This window comes from Physeter macrocephalus, chromosome 21, assembly GCF_002837175.3.
Source record: "Physeter macrocephalus isolate SW-GA chromosome 21, ASM283717v5, whole genome shotgun sequence".
In the NCBI taxonomy this organism is placed as follows: Eukaryota; Metazoa; Chordata; class Mammalia; order Artiodactyla; family Physeteridae; genus Physeter; species Physeter macrocephalus.
The window spans coordinates 12,828,388-12,835,903 of NC_041234.1; the positions used below are offsets into that span (position 1 = coordinate 12,828,388).

Here is a 7,516-nt window from a genome sequence, read left to right on the forward strand (position 1 = left end):
CCATTGATCTATATTTCTGTTTTTGTGCCAGTACCACACTGTCTTGATTACTGTAGCTTTGTAGTATAGTCTGAAGTCAGGGAGCCTGATTCCTCTAGCCCCGTTTTTCTTTCTCAAGATTGCTTTGGTGATTCGAGGTCTTTTGTGTTTCCATACATATTGTGAAATTTTTTGCTCTAGTTCTGTGAAAAATGCCAGTGGTAGTTTGATAGGGATTGCATTGAATCTGTAGATTGCTTTGGGTAGTATAGTCATTTTCACAATGTTGATTCTTCCAGTCCAAGAACATGGTATATCTCTCCATCTATTTGTATCATCTTTAATTTCTTTCATCAGTTTCTTATAATTTTCTGCATACAGGTCTTTTGTCTCCTTAGGTAGGTTTATTCCTAGGTCTTTTATTCTTTTTGTTGCAATGGTAAATGGGAGTGTTTTCTTAATTTCACTTTCAGATTTTTCATCATTAGTGTATAGGAATGCAAGAGATTTCTGTGCATTAATTTTGTATCCTGCTACTCTACCGAATTCATCGATAAGTGTATGAGCTAATCAATGAATATATGTTGGGTACTAACACCTTATCAGTCATATACTTTGAAAATATCTTCTTCCATTTAGTATGTTGTCTTTTCATTTCATCAGTGGTTTCCTTTGCTGTGCACAAGCTTTTAAATTTAATTAGGTCCCATTTGTTTATTTTTGTTTTTATTTCCATTACTCTAAGAGATGGATCCAAAACAATATTGCTGTGATTTATGTCAAAGACTGTTATGCCTATGTTTTCTTCTAGGAGTTTTATGGTGTCTGCTCTTACATTTAGGTCTTTAATCCATTTTGAGTTTATTTTGGTGTATGGTGTTAGAGAGTGTTCTAATTTCATTCTTTTACATGTAGCGGTCCAGTTTTCCCAGCACCACTTACTGGAGAGACTGTCTTTTCTCCATTGTATACTCTCGCCTCCTTTGTCATAGATTAATTGACCTTGATAAGTGTGTGGGTTTATTTTGGGGCTCTGTATTCTGTTACATTGATCTTTGTGTGTTTTTGATACACCACATTAATGAATTGAAGAATAAAAATCATATGTTCATCTCAATAGATACAGAAAAAGCTTTTGATAAAATTCGACATCCAGTTATGATAAGAGCTCTCCAGAAAATGGGCATAGAGTGAACATACCTTAACATAATAAAGGCCATATATGACAAACCCACAGCTAACGTCATACTCAATGGTGAAAAGCTGAAAGCATTTCGTCTTAGATTAGGAACAAGACAAGGATGTCCACTCTTGCCACTTTTTTTCAACACAGTTTTTAAAGTCCTAGCCACAGCAGTCAGAGAAGAAAAAGAAATAAAAGGAATCCAGATTGGAAAGGAAGAAGTAAAACTGTCACTGTTTGCAGATGACATGATATTATACACAGAACATCCTAAGGACACCACCAGAAAACTACTAGAACTTATCAGTGACTTTGGTAAAGTTGCCAGATACAAAATTAATAAATAGAAATCTGTTGCATTTCTATATATCAACAACAAACTATCAGAAAAAGAAATTAAGGAAACAGTCCCACTTACCATCACATCAAAAAGCGTAAAATACCTAGGGATAAAACTACCTAAGGAGGTAAAAGACCCCAGAAAACTATAAGACACTGATGAAAGAAATTGAAGACAACACAAACAGATGGAAAGATATACTGTGTTCTTGGATTGGAAGAATTGATACTGTTAAAATGACCATACTACCCAAGGCAGTCTATAGATTCAGTGCAATCCCTATCAAAATACCAATGGCATTTTTCACAGAACCAGAGCAAATAATTTCACATTTTGTGTGGAAACAAAAAAGACCCTGAATAGCCAAAATAATCTTGAGGAAGAAGATCAAAACTGTAGGTATCACACTCCTCGACTTCAGACTTTAGTACAAAGCTACAGTAATCATAACAGTATGGTACTAGCACAAAATGGCCTTCTTAATTTTTAGAAATATAAACTGAACTAGTTTATGTATGAAAGATACTTATATGGAATTTGTATAAACATAATATGAGGGGAGGGTGAATGGGAATGGAGAGGAAACAAGATTGTCTATAGCTTATTTTTTGAGGCTGTGTAATATATACACGGGTGTTCATTTTACTTCTTTCTCTATTTTTGTGTATGCTTGAGTTTTTACATAGTAATGTGTTAAAATATTTTCTATTTTTGCCTTTGTGATATTATTTTTTTTGGCAAGGGTGGAGCAGAAGGTCAAATAGAATATTGGTATTTTGAATTTCCAATTTCAAAGCTCCTACTAGGAGCTTTAAATGTAAAAGTTGCATGTGGTAGTTTGGTGATAAAGAGCTTTCTTTGGTGAAGAGACTGAGTGTAATGATAATTCCGTTGAGATCTTGAAATACTCCTATTTGAAGAGCAAAAATGTCCTACTGGCTGTTCCAGAGAAGGGCAAAGTTTGTGAGAAGGCCAAGGACAAGTTGGATATCATATTAAAGTACTGATGAGATTGAAAATGATACTTGGGTCCTTCTGGGTGACAGACTGTCTTAAATTCTTTCTCAACTGTACCATCATATTTTCTTCCCTTTTCATCATCTTGTATAACTTTTTTTGCTTAGTGCTAGCTTGTTAAATGATATGTTTAAAGCTGATAATTAATTCACTTTGGTTTTGCAAGAGTAACACTTCCTGATATTCTATTTTGAGCTCATAGCATATTTACACGTACTTTTAAAAATCCTGATTATTAATGGTTTACCTTTAATGAAGGTAATAGCATTTTCTTTATGAAAACAGGAAAACACTATGAAGCTAAAGCAGAACTGTACTTTCTTGTTTTTTTCTGGTAATGCCCCTTGGATATAAGAATTCAGTTAGTTATTTTCCCTTTCTAATTTTACTAACCATTTCAGAGAAGTGGTTCAGCACAATCATTGCCAGTTCTACTCCAAATCAAGAAATCTTTTAAATATCCTTAAAAGCTACCATAATAAGCCCTTGGCACTGTGTGTCTTTAGAGGATAGTTTTCTTTTTCAGGTATTATATTTACTTAATGACATGAAGACTGAGTCGAGGAGGATGCAGTATCTTCGCCCAGGAAGGTGGAGAAGAAGAGTGGCCACTTGGATCGGTTAGATTTTTAGGAAAAATGAACATTTTAATGGCCTTGTGATTTTCTTCAAACCATTTGGAAGGCCATCCTGACTTACAAGTAGGTTCCTCTGAGGTTGCATCAAAAGCACAGGGCACTTTCTTGTTATCCTTATCAAGGGTTTGACAGTGTTTACTCAGTGAATGTTTGTGGGTTTAAAAAAACCGAAATGCTATTTGATGGCTTTCTTGGTCATTGCTGCAAGAAGATGACATTTATGGTGAGAGCATACTGTGATATATTCATATGGATCCTTTTATGATGTTCCTAGTTCCAGTATCAATACAAAGTACCACCTCATCACAGGTGACTACTTCAGTCTGTTTTCCATATGAGTTTTCATTGCCCTATAGTGTACAAGGCTGGAATTCTTTCGGTGGTACTGTTCTTCTAATAACTTTTCTTTAATGGTTTGGTTTTAGTTCTCTTGGTGCCAGGCTTACAGTAAACATTAATTGCTGTTTATAAATCAAATGGATGAAGGAATAATTGCTAGCTGTGTAACATGGGGAATGTTAAAGTTCTCTGAACGTAAGTTTCTTCATATGTACAACAGAGGTGATAATATCTAACTTTAAAGATGTTAGTAGGATAGATAGATACAGCTTATGTAAGTTATACATCAGTCTCTCTATCTTGCATAGCACAGTAACTGGCAGATCATAGGTACCGAGGAAATGTTAGTCCTCTCTTCTCCCATCGTACCTTGTACTTTTAAAGGGATGTTGCTCACGTCCGTACATGTTGCGCACTGGACAACTTCATAGGGTGACATTCATGTAGCATATAATATGAATGGCACCACTGAAGATATGTGAACTGAAAAACTAAATATAATGACTTTGCATTTTTATCCCTCTATGCCAGTGATTCTGAAAATGTGAGCAGTTAAAAACTCTTGCATCAGAATTAACTAGAAGTGATTTCTAAAAATGCAGATTCCTGTGTCCCTCCAGATCTGCATAAGCAGAATTCCTTGAGGTAGAACACATAGATCTGTATTTTAAACAGCTCCTCAAATAATTATTTTAATAGCTGTATTGTGATATAATTCACATACCATACAATTTACCTATTTTGCCCAAGTCTTTCTTTTCTTCTTTTTTTTTTTGCTATTAAGATTTTTCTTTTAATATTCCATGAGATATCTTGATTGTACATTTTCCAAAGTACTTTTCCAGCCACATCTCCCAACCCTTCCAAAAGATTTCTCCTGTCTGTCCAATGCAATAAAAGATGCTTGATTGTAGTGTTCCACCTTCTCTTTTCGAAAGCAAATAATCCTAAATGACTTTAATGGTCATACATTCTTATCTAATAAGGAAAAACATTTACAAATATCAGAAACTCAGTTTTGAGACACTTGCATTAATTTTGAACTGAGTCAGCATTTTGTGTTTTTTAAAAAAAGGCAGCAGTTGGAATTCACGACTTGCTGACAAACACATTTCTGCTGAGGGAGGGGGAAGACAGGGATGGTGAATGCTGCATTTCTCCATTGGCCCCAAAGTGCTAATTCCACAAAGGGATACAGCAAAAGCAAACATGCACCTGTGGTTTTAAAACTTTTTACTGCAATATAACAATGAAGTAAACAGTAATTAGACACCTAACAACTTCCTCCCAAAACAAAGCAAAAAAAAATGTAAACAGGAAAATAACTCTTGCCTATACTTGTACAGCTTCTCAAATCATGTTAGAAGGGTCTCACATTCAATGATCAAGAAATTTAAAATAGCAGTAATTATTTTCATTTTAAGAAAAGATTCCCCCTCTCCCCCCTCAACCCCAAGTATTTATCATGAACGCATGGGCTTTCTTACACATTAATTTTATACCTATTTGAAGCAGCAACAATAACCATCAATAATTTGGCATTTCTGTTTACAGTTGTTCCAATTTTTTTTTTTCAATTTCACAAAGCCGTTATCCAGTGTTGCCATAGAATAGGGACCGTAGATTCTAGGTAGCAAAAACTCTTTCTGAAACCAATGTTAAGTCAAAGAAATATAAAGCAAGGCATGACACTAAGTTTCTGGATCTAGTACACTAAAAGAGTGAAACCTAGGAAAAGTTACCTACTTTTTTATAGAAGAAATAAAGACCTGCAAAAGCTGACTTTTGGTTGTACAATATTTTACACGTTGTGTGGATTTGTGGCATCTGCTAATTGAAGCAGGCATGCACGGTATTCATCCCCGCCCTGCATCCTGGATCCCCCCTTCCCACCCCCAACAATCCACTACCTTATACCAAGTATGTGGACATGAGCCCAAGTCATCCCAGATGATCCAGTGAACAAAGTTAGTGTAATGCACTGGTGTGAAGTATGAGATGAAAAAAGTCCCTTTCAATCTTCATCAAAGTTTTCCTGTAGAAGAAAATTGGCAGCCAAGTTCTCATTCCTCTCACAAGCAAAATATGCTTGTATCACAAGTCCTTCAGGAAATCTTAATACCTTTAACCTTTCTATAGCTTCTTCTTCCTGAGGCGTTACTTGAATGTAGTTCATATGACCACTTCCGGCTTCTGCAATTCCTCCACTGCCACTTCCACCCCCTCCTCCTTGACCACCCGCTTCTTGAACTGGTTCAATATAACATATGAATAAAATGCTCCTGATGGTGGCTAATCTGCTGCAGTAACTGAGGATTTTCCCGACCTAGCTGTTGTAGCGATGCTGGAAGCAGGGAAGGATTCTGTTGAATAATTTGTCTCCTCTGTTGAAACTGAGGCTGATTCCGTAAAAATGCAAGAGGGTGTCCTTCAGAACTTGTTGCTGTAGTCGTTGTTGTCATAGTTGCTGCAGCTGCAGCCACTGAAGACTGAGGAGCCCCAGTACTCGCTGCTGGACGGGGGTCAACCACGGCCTGACTTTCTCTATCTCCGGGAACTCCCATTAAAAGATACTCCACTGATCTGTCAGGGTTGTTGAAACTGGCTCTCAGGGCTGCAATTACTTGCTCTCGTTCATAGCCCATTGACATGATTTCAGTTACCATATTCTCCTAAGACTGACTTGTCACCAGTGCACTTGTTGCATCTTCAAAAAGGTTTGACCGAGAAGAATCACCTGATGTACTGTCAGTTGATGTTGGGCTAGCAGCCACTGGTGTTTCTGCCGGCTTTTCTGCAGGTTTCTCTTGTTTCATTGCACTAGCAGGTTCAGGTTCAGAAGATGCTGTCGTTGATGCTGGAGTGACAGATGCAAGTGTGGGAGTGGGGGCCAAAGTGAGGGTAGGGGCTGGGGCCTGAGCCACAGCTGGTGCTCTGGAGGAGCTGACTGTGGTAGTGGTGGCAGAATTAGATTGCTGAGTTGTAGCTGGTGCTGGTGGTGTCACTGCTTTGGGTCTTGTCACCATAACTACCACGAAGTTTTTCTCATTAATTTTATATTCTTTTAGAGCAGTATCATCATTGAGGATTTTGCCTGCTAAATTAAGTTTTGACTTGCTACAGGAAAGACATCTTTACGCTTTTCAGATTCAGTCTTCTCATTCAGTGCTCTTACCATCTCGTCTGGGTCGATGTCGATCTTAAAGGTCTGCTGCTGGAGGGTCTTCAGGGTGACCAGCATGGTGCCGCTGCGCAGCAATGCTGCCCAAGTCTTTCTTAATTATACCGAACCATTGCTCTCTTGGTTCCCTAGTTTAGTGCTCTTTGCCAGAGGAAAACAAAAAAAGAAGTGCCCCCACCCTTTTCCTTCTTTGTGATTCTTCGTGGCTCCAAAGTAGCAAATGTTTGTACACATTGTCTTGTACATGTTTCTTCTGGAACTTTCATCACACTCCTTCATTCTTAGGGCTTGATATCTATCTTTACTTCTACTAGTTTGCATGTGTGCATGCATGCATGCGCACAGAGACGCACACACACACTCAGGCTTAGAGTCAAATTAGGTTTGAACTGTGGGTCTACCACTTTTAGGCAAGATACACTCTCTTGATTAACTGAAAAATGAGGCCACTAAATACCTAGTTCATAGGGTTGTATGAGAATAAAATGGAATGAAATGTAAGGTGCTTAGTATATTGTGTGACAAATGAGACTAATAATACCTATTTCATCAAGCTGTGAGAATAAAATGGAAGTTGCTTAGCCTATTATGTGGAACATGCTGAACATCTGAAAATGATAGCTATAATTAAATTGAAGAGAGTAATATGTACCCTCTTATATTCCATGAAGTTACTAATTTTAATAAATTCATCAAACATTTATTGATTACTTACTAAATACAAGATACTGTGCCTGTGGTGCGGTAGGGAACGTAAGTATAAATATTTCATGAGCTCTCCTTTGAAGGACCTTACCATTTATACAGTACACAAATAACCACATATAATAAATATTTCA

The 7,516-nt window shown here is 37.1% G+C and overlaps 1 pseudogene; it reads right to left on the reverse strand.

Annotated features, from left to right (window-relative positions):
• Window positions 1-5,510: 5,510 nt before the first annotated feature.
• LOC102973767 (UV excision repair protein RAD23 homolog B-like) lies at window positions 5,511-6,747 on the reverse strand (annotated as a pseudogene).
• Between the last annotated feature and the right edge of the window lie 769 nt (window positions 6,748-7,516).